At 36.0% G+C, this 7,901-nt stretch overlaps 1 pseudogene; it reads left to right on the top strand.

Moving 5' to 3' along the window:
* Nucleotides 1-1,032: 1,032 nt before the first annotated feature.
* LOC107740801 (noelin-like) overlaps nt 1,033-7,901 on the top strand; it is a 13,598-nt pseudogene continuing 6,729 nt past the window's right edge.

Here is a 7,901-nt window from a genome sequence, read left to right as displayed (position 1 = left end):
GCAAAAAAAAATAAAATAATATGATGCATGCTTGGGAAGGGGGTGTTGAGGGTTTGATTGGAACTTTTGTTCAGGAGAAAAATGTTAAACTGAGAAGGAAACCTGTACTGCCCTCTGTTGGCTAAATAATACCATGAAATGCTGAGAGATAACCTGTGTCAATGTTTAACTATCCTATTAAAAATCCCCTGTTCAGAGTGACTCATAAATAGCACTCATAAAGCACTCAGTTTTAGGCTGTGCATAAGTGAGCTATCTTTTTAATCAAACATCTGTTGATATTTCAGAGTTTAATGAAATGCTCAGAGAGCATTAACAATCATAGCTACTTTAGAGAACATAAATAATGGTGGGTAGCCTACTGTGCACTGCACGCGGTAGAGAGAGCCTGTAGATGGCTGCAATATTACACCGATGAGCCGCAAAATAGCGCGCGAATTATTCAATGGGGTCGACTTTACAGAGGAACCTTACCAAGTAGATCATTTCCGTCTCGCGTAAAAATGCAAAAAATTGTATCGTCTCCACCAGCACCTTTAACCGTCCGCCTAAAAGCCGTATAGCAAAGCGATAGATATAATGTTTTGCCGATGCCCCCATAGCCTACTTTTTATTGAGTCATATAACATAAACCATTTAAATCAATAAAGCAATGAATTAAAAACTTTTTCATCTACAAAAAAATGTCGAACGCGATTTATGTTCGCAAACGCCTTTTTCTGAAAAATTTGGGGTTTAATTTTTTTGAACGGTTATGACTTAATAAAACATCGCTTACTGTTTTAAAGACAATTTGAGAGCAAAGTACAATTGTCTATTAAAACCTGATTGTAACTATTGCTGTCAGCGTGGGTATTGTGAGAGTAACGAAAAAACGTTGTATGTGTTCAGTGATTTAGTATAGGCCATCCGTGCGTCAAGCGCCTGGAGGAGGTTTGTGATATTTATTAATATTTCACCAGTATAGCGGGTGGGCGGAGGCACGGAACCAATGAGATGAGATGGTCTGCTGAACCTCCGTCATTATTCGCGTGAAGAGAGAAGACAGAACAGCACTCTTCTCAGAAACCGAGAGAGCTCGAGTAATTATAAAGTGCAGTATAGGATAGCGCGAGTAGAAATGCCCGAGATGAATTCATTTACACTGGGTGCTTTACAGAAGCACATCACCTCTGTCAGCAGCGCAGGTTACAGTTTTCTCGTGGAATGTGTATAATGAAGGTTACTGGGAAAGAGGAGAGCAGAGATGTCGGTGCCTTTGCTGAAAATTGGAGTAGTGCTCAGCACGATGGCGATGATCACCAACTGGATGTCGCAAACCTTGCCCTCTTTAGTAGGTCTGAATAGCACCAAATTAAGCGTGGCACCTCCGGGTGTGCCGGACCGGAGCACTGGCGTGAGTTTCTTTATTCTCTTTGTTCATGAGCTGTGAAAAACACTGAATTATTTATACCTTATAAATTATACTATTTAAATAATGTAGGTTAGAAAATGGAAAAATTATGTTGTTCATACACAGTAGCCTACTCTAAAAACATCTATTCCGACTCCGGAATATAGCCTAGGATAGATATTTTTAGCTACCATGTTAATATAATGTTTTTTAAAAATGTTCTGTGCCTTTTTGGTTACATAGTATTCTTTTAAGTACCTTGGAGTACCGTGAAATATCATAGTATATAAATATGATAATGATTTAGTAGGCTACTGATTGAGGTCCCATTACAGTAGTATGAGGCAGTGAAACTGTTTAAGTGTTTGCCTGCCTTTTGTGTGTTGGTGGAATTGTTGCTGTGCTATAGCCAGAAAACCAAAAAAAAGTTAGACCTCAATTATTCATTTGGACTGCACGACTAATGTGCATATAATAATAGTGGACCTATTCCTCTTTTGTGTCTCTGCATGATTCATGTAGTGTAGCAACACAAAAGGTGGCAAATAATATAAACTCATTTTTTTACATTGAACTTTTGCAAAGGAAAGCAAAAATGCATTATCAGTGTTTCTTGTTTAAGACATCCGTATTTATCAGAAGGTGTTCGTTTATGGGACGAGGTACTAGGAACCAGCGGGTTGGAGTTGAGCAGTGACAGCGTGTGAATTCATTTTAACAGATATCCAAAATGATGCATATTTTCCAATGGGCAAAAACCTTTGTCTTCTCAGGTTCAAACGATGCAATCAGGTAAAAATGTGTCTCAGCAGGGGGAGTATTGACTTTGAGTGTGTTTATAGTCTTGAGTATTTTTTTTATTAGTCACCTGCTATCTTGCAAATCCTGTGTTGAAATCTGTACTAATTAAATCAGTTGTTTGTGAGCAAGGGAACTTTTTTTTCTTATGAAATATATGCCTCCACTATTTTGGTATTGTGATAAACTCTCAAAACCCTCAAAGAGTAAAAACATTAGATTTGATTATAATCTGAATTCAGCATTACAATGGCAGCAGATTTGTAAAGATGTTCCTTCGGTTTAATAAAAAGTGCTGTCTGTCCGCACTGGTTATGAATATGGATTATTCATTAGATTACTCAGGATTAGGACAAGACATACGGAAACGCTCACTCTTCCAGATGGCTCTTTTATGTAAAGCCACTGGGTCATAAAATCCCCTTCGAGAAAAGACCATTGCACATCAAAGCACCAACTATGAAAATCCTTTAAAAAATGGGTTTTGTCAGTATATATTGACCACTAATAAACTGCTCTGCTCCTGATGGACAAGGAGAAACAAAATGTGAAAAAGGGAAATAAAATAATACAGAGATTAAATACTGTAGCTTGGCAAATATATTATTATGATAATATGTAATAACTAATTATTTTGAAATTAAAAGTAGTTTTAAAACTAAAATAATATTATTATGTATGTGTGTATTATGTATAATATATAAACTTTATAAACACTTCTGCTGGAAAACAATTGTGTATAGTGCAACACATTACTAATTTGTTTTTCATTTTAATTTTATTCTGATGAAACTCATGCTTCCAAGATTATCACAAGTCATCCTTAAAATTACAAAACCCTTGTCTAAATCATCTAAATAGTGTTACCTTAGTGACATGTTTACTTCAGCAGAATTCACAAAAACAACATTTCATAAACCACAGGCAACAAAATATTTAAGTTCACAAGACATTAAAAAACAATCCATAAATGCATGATTATTGCAACGTAAAACTTGCACTGGCATGACAGTTTCCATCAGCTAACCAGAAACTCTATCACTCTGACCCTTGTGTACACTGTAAAAAATTACCGTGAATTTAACGGTAAAAGACTGTAAAAATCCTACAGTAAAAACCTGTTAAATGGTTAACGGTAAATTCGGAATTTTTTTTACAGTGTAGGGTTCAGGTAATTAACCTTCCCAAAGACTGCAGAGGGAGAAAGAAGAAAACTGTTACAAAGCTGTTTCCCATAAAGCACATCCCAATCAGACACTGACCTCTTTTCCTCTTCGTTTTGTCCTTTGCCCAGGTGCTGCCTGCTAACCCAGAGGAGTCGTGGCAGGTGTACAGCTCAGCTCAAGACAGTGAGGGCAGGTGTGTGTGCACTGTTGTGGCTCCTCAGCAGACCATGTGTTCACGGGATGCCAGGACCAAACAACTGAGACAGCTCCTGGAAAAAGTAACCTTTGAAACTAATCCACACAAAGACAGAATACACAGCTCACTGAATGCCTTTCATAGTTCTTTTCACCCAGCACATGGATTATTATTCTTCTCTTATGTTCTCTTTTTCTCTCTCAGGTCCAGAATATGACTCAGTCCATCCAGAATCTTGACCAGAGGACCCAGAAAGACCTGCAGTATGTGCAAAGAATGGAGGTGCAGTTGAGAGGCCTGGAATCCAAGTTCAAACAGGTGGAGGAAAGCCACAAGCAGAATATCGCCAAGCAATACAAGGTGCGTACAAATGCATGTGCTCGTCCAGATCAGTGTGGTTATTCCACTATCAATGTCATACAGTGTGTCTCATTTACCAAAAGATTAACTCACTTATTTAATTCAGCTCCCAATACTGGCCTTTAACATTACATTACAAATCTGTGAGAAAACAGCACATTCATTTTCTGTACATCTTCAAGCCAAGAGAGCTCAGTATATTTGTTACGAATGATTTTGTCCTCCTGAGTTGACGCCACAGGCATTTTCCCCACAAGAAGTGAATTACAAAATATGATTCATTTTGGCGACATAGCATCTTTTCCATCTTAGCTATTGTTAGCTGTCTGACATCAATTGCATCTGCATGCTAATGAGGCCGTTGCTAGTTTTCTAAATGGAGGCGCAGTGATTTGGTTGCATGTTGCAATTTGTAGTGTGTGTATCGAGCTCCCAAAGTGGTATAGATGTTATAGATCAGTCTTGCACAGTCTCTTAGTTCCTTCGGCATCATCTGGCCCTTTAAAGTCTTTTAAACAAAATAGTGTATTGAACATTTTGTTCTAGTCAAACTGAATGTTATGGTCAAGAACGTGGCACCTCTTGTTCATTTGCCAAGTAAGAAAACTACTCAAAACATTTTATGGCTTGACCTTTAAACATTTATTGCATGAAGGCATCAAATATTTGGATGCAATCGCTGGAAAGGTCATCTTATACACCATCATATGATCTTTATACCCACATGGGAGTCCATATGGTGCACGTTTTCAAAAGTTCAGGTATACACAGAGCATATACAAATATGGCATTTCAGCAGAAGTAAGAATACATATAGAGTTTGATAAATGGATTCTTTGTTTGGACAAGGATGATTTTGCACTTATTGATCCCAGTATAATGTAATATAATATAAACTAGCTTTCAAATGTTTGGGGTCAATAAGATTATTACTAATTTTATTCAGCATTACATTTTATTTAGAAGCATTAAATTGATCAAAAGGGACAAAATATTTATATTTCAATAAATGCTGTTTTTTAAACCTCTGTTCATTAAAGAATTCTGAAAAAATGTCCCACCGTTTCCACAGAAATATTAAGCTGCACTGTTTTCAACACTGAAAATAAAAAGAAATGTTTCTTGAGCACCAAATCAGTATATTAGAATGATTTCATATTAGGATGATTTCTCATGTGACACTAAAGACTGGAATCATTTAGCTTTGCCATCATAAAAAATGTTATTTAAAATTGTAATAATAATTGTAATTCGTTCCCTCATATTAGCAAATTGTGGCCATATTGTACTAGTCTAATTAAATCAAAATGAGGGACCAAATAAGTATATTGTGGCCACAATTTAACTAAAATGAGAGAACGGGATAGTAAAATGAGGGAACAAATTCTTAATGTTTGGCCATGATGAATATATTTTTGTCTGCATGCCATGTGCTGACCTCTGTACATAATAGATTTCTTTCAAAAATATTTTAAAAAATCTTACTGTCCCCAAACTTTTAAACGGGAGCGTATGTATAGATTTAATTATTAGTAATGCTATTAGTATTATGTCCAGATTTATGTGCCGGAACCATCATGATTATTTGCACTTCTGCAAATAATTTCAAGCATGTTTTTGTGTGTTCATACTGTAGCTCATCCTATCAATTTATTTTTAAGATAAAATGTTGCATCATTTCTGTACAAACAACTGGATCTGTGAAAATGTGTGTTCTAAAATTTTTAGAAAGGCTAGCGAGTTAGTTATTCAACCAAATTTCATTTTCTTGCTTGCAGGGCTAACTTTATGAATTAAATCAAAGCTGCAGAGACTGAAGAACAAGTTCAATCCCATTGTAATCCTGAACTGGTCAACTGATTGCATCATTCAGTTTATTTTAAATACAAAGCACCTTTGAATTCTGTTCACAGTCTTTTTGTGCATGCCACTACTGCAGCCTTCCTTGAGTAGATTTTCTTATGTTATGACATCTCCATGTCAATAATTCAGATTTGTTTATGCACATTTGAATATTTTGAAACAAGGGAAACTATTGTTGTATGTGAAGCATGTAACCCTCAACACCTTGCATTTTAAACATTGAAAAATAAAGAGAGTTTTTTTCAAATTTTTGCTGGTGTACTGAGAACTTGTTTTATGCCATGTTGAACTCTACGTCTATTTGCTAGGCACACTCAGAAATGATGATAGAGTAGGCAGAGAGGGCAAGTATAGGGCAAGACAGGTGTTTGGACGCAATCGTTGCACGCATGCCTACTGAACCAAGCCTATTTTAACCTTTCAGGCCATAAAAACGAAAATGGAGGAACTTAGGCCAATGATACCAGTGTTGGAGGAATACAAGGCCGATGCAAAATTGGTAATGCAGTTTAAAGAGGAGGTCAAGAATCTGACATCAGTGCTAAGTGAACTGCAGGAGGAAATCGGGGCCTTTGACTACGAGGAGCTTCACAACAGGGTGTCTAATCTTGAGGAGAGGCTTCGTGCATGCATGCAAAAATTAGGTAGGATGAGTTTGAGCACAAACACAAACAACCATTATATTTCATTTCAAAATATTATATACGAAGATCTTTTTCTGAACACACACTTTAGTATGCAAGAAAATTATATAATTTTTTTGTTCGTTTTTGAATCACAAAACAGGCCAGAAAAAGCCACAATGAAAATATATTGGTGTTACTTTTACTCAATTATATTAGGGGATTAAAGACTGCACAAATAAAGGCACAATGCACATTTTGTTCTAATTAAAAGAATAATTCGCCCAAAAATAAAAACTGAAAATGTACATACCCTCAGGTCACTCAAGATGTAGATGGTTTTATTTCTTCATCAAATTTAGCATTACATCACTTGCTCACCAAAGGATCCTCTATAGTGAATGGGTGCCGTCAGAAGGAGAGTCCAAACAACTGATAAAAAACAATATATTCACAAGTAATCCACATGACTCCAGTCGATCAATTAATATCTTGTGAAGTGGCCAGCTGCATATTTGTAAGAAACACACCCATCATTAAGGTGTTTACACTTTAAACCATTGCTTCTGGCCAGAATATGAGTCCGTAATCCATAACGATGTTTCCTCTAGTAAAAAAGTCCATCCTGTTGTCCTCTGACATCAAAATCCATGTGTGTGTTTGTTTAGAACTTTTTTTCATGCACCTGTCAATTTTGAGATTTTGGGCTTTTTGGCTTTTCATAAAGTGTTGATAAAGACTAGTGGAAAAGCTTTCAGTTATAATACATTTTTTTTTTAAAGGACGTTTTCTCAAAATGAGTTTTTTCTCCTACACTGAGCCATAAATCTCCACTTCAGTAGCACTTACACACACCAAACTTTACATTTTTATTCCTGTCTATATTCTGAAGATTTTTACAGAGGGATTTGTTCATATATAATTTGCTTGATTGTATACAACATTTTAATCCCCCAAAAATTTTGAAAATATATTGTTTTCTGGCTGTTCAAAGATTTTTCTGAATTATGGAGGGACAAAAGGAGATACCCAAAATTCACTTTGTAAAAACATTTGACTCTAATATGTCAAAAAAATTAAACAAGAATTTTGAAACTGACTTCATCCAGTGTTCAGATTTTTGTACTAGAAATGTAAGCAAATTAGCGCATATTTCATTAAATAATGCCTCATTTGCAAATTTAAACATAACATTTTAGAAAACTTGTAATACAAAAAATGTTTGCAATTATCAATGTAATCAATCAACTGGGTAAGTGTAACGCCCCTGTGGACTGTTTAGTGTGGTTTCTTCCCCTCTTGTTGGTTTAGCCCGTACTAATCATTAGTTAATTACCCTCATTGTGCTCACCTGTCTGCCACTAATAGTCCACCCTTTATTAGTTCCTGTCTGTCGGTGCTTTGGTTGTTGGTTATTGTGAATGTTGCCCCGAGTGTGTGTGTGTCTCACCTGCCTGAATCTGCCTTGTTGTGTCTACATTAAAAGTCATTATTGGAATTCT

This window comes from Sinocyclocheilus rhinocerous, unplaced genomic scaffold, assembly GCF_001515625.1.
Source record: "Sinocyclocheilus rhinocerous isolate Xijiao unplaced genomic scaffold, SAMN03320098_v1.1 scaffold2330, whole genome shotgun sequence".
In the NCBI taxonomy this organism is placed as follows: Eukaryota; Metazoa; Chordata; class Actinopteri; order Cypriniformes; family Cyprinidae; genus Sinocyclocheilus; species Sinocyclocheilus rhinocerous.
The sequence above is the reverse complement of the archived record's forward strand: the minus strand, read 5'-3'. Positions and strand labels throughout refer to the sequence as shown.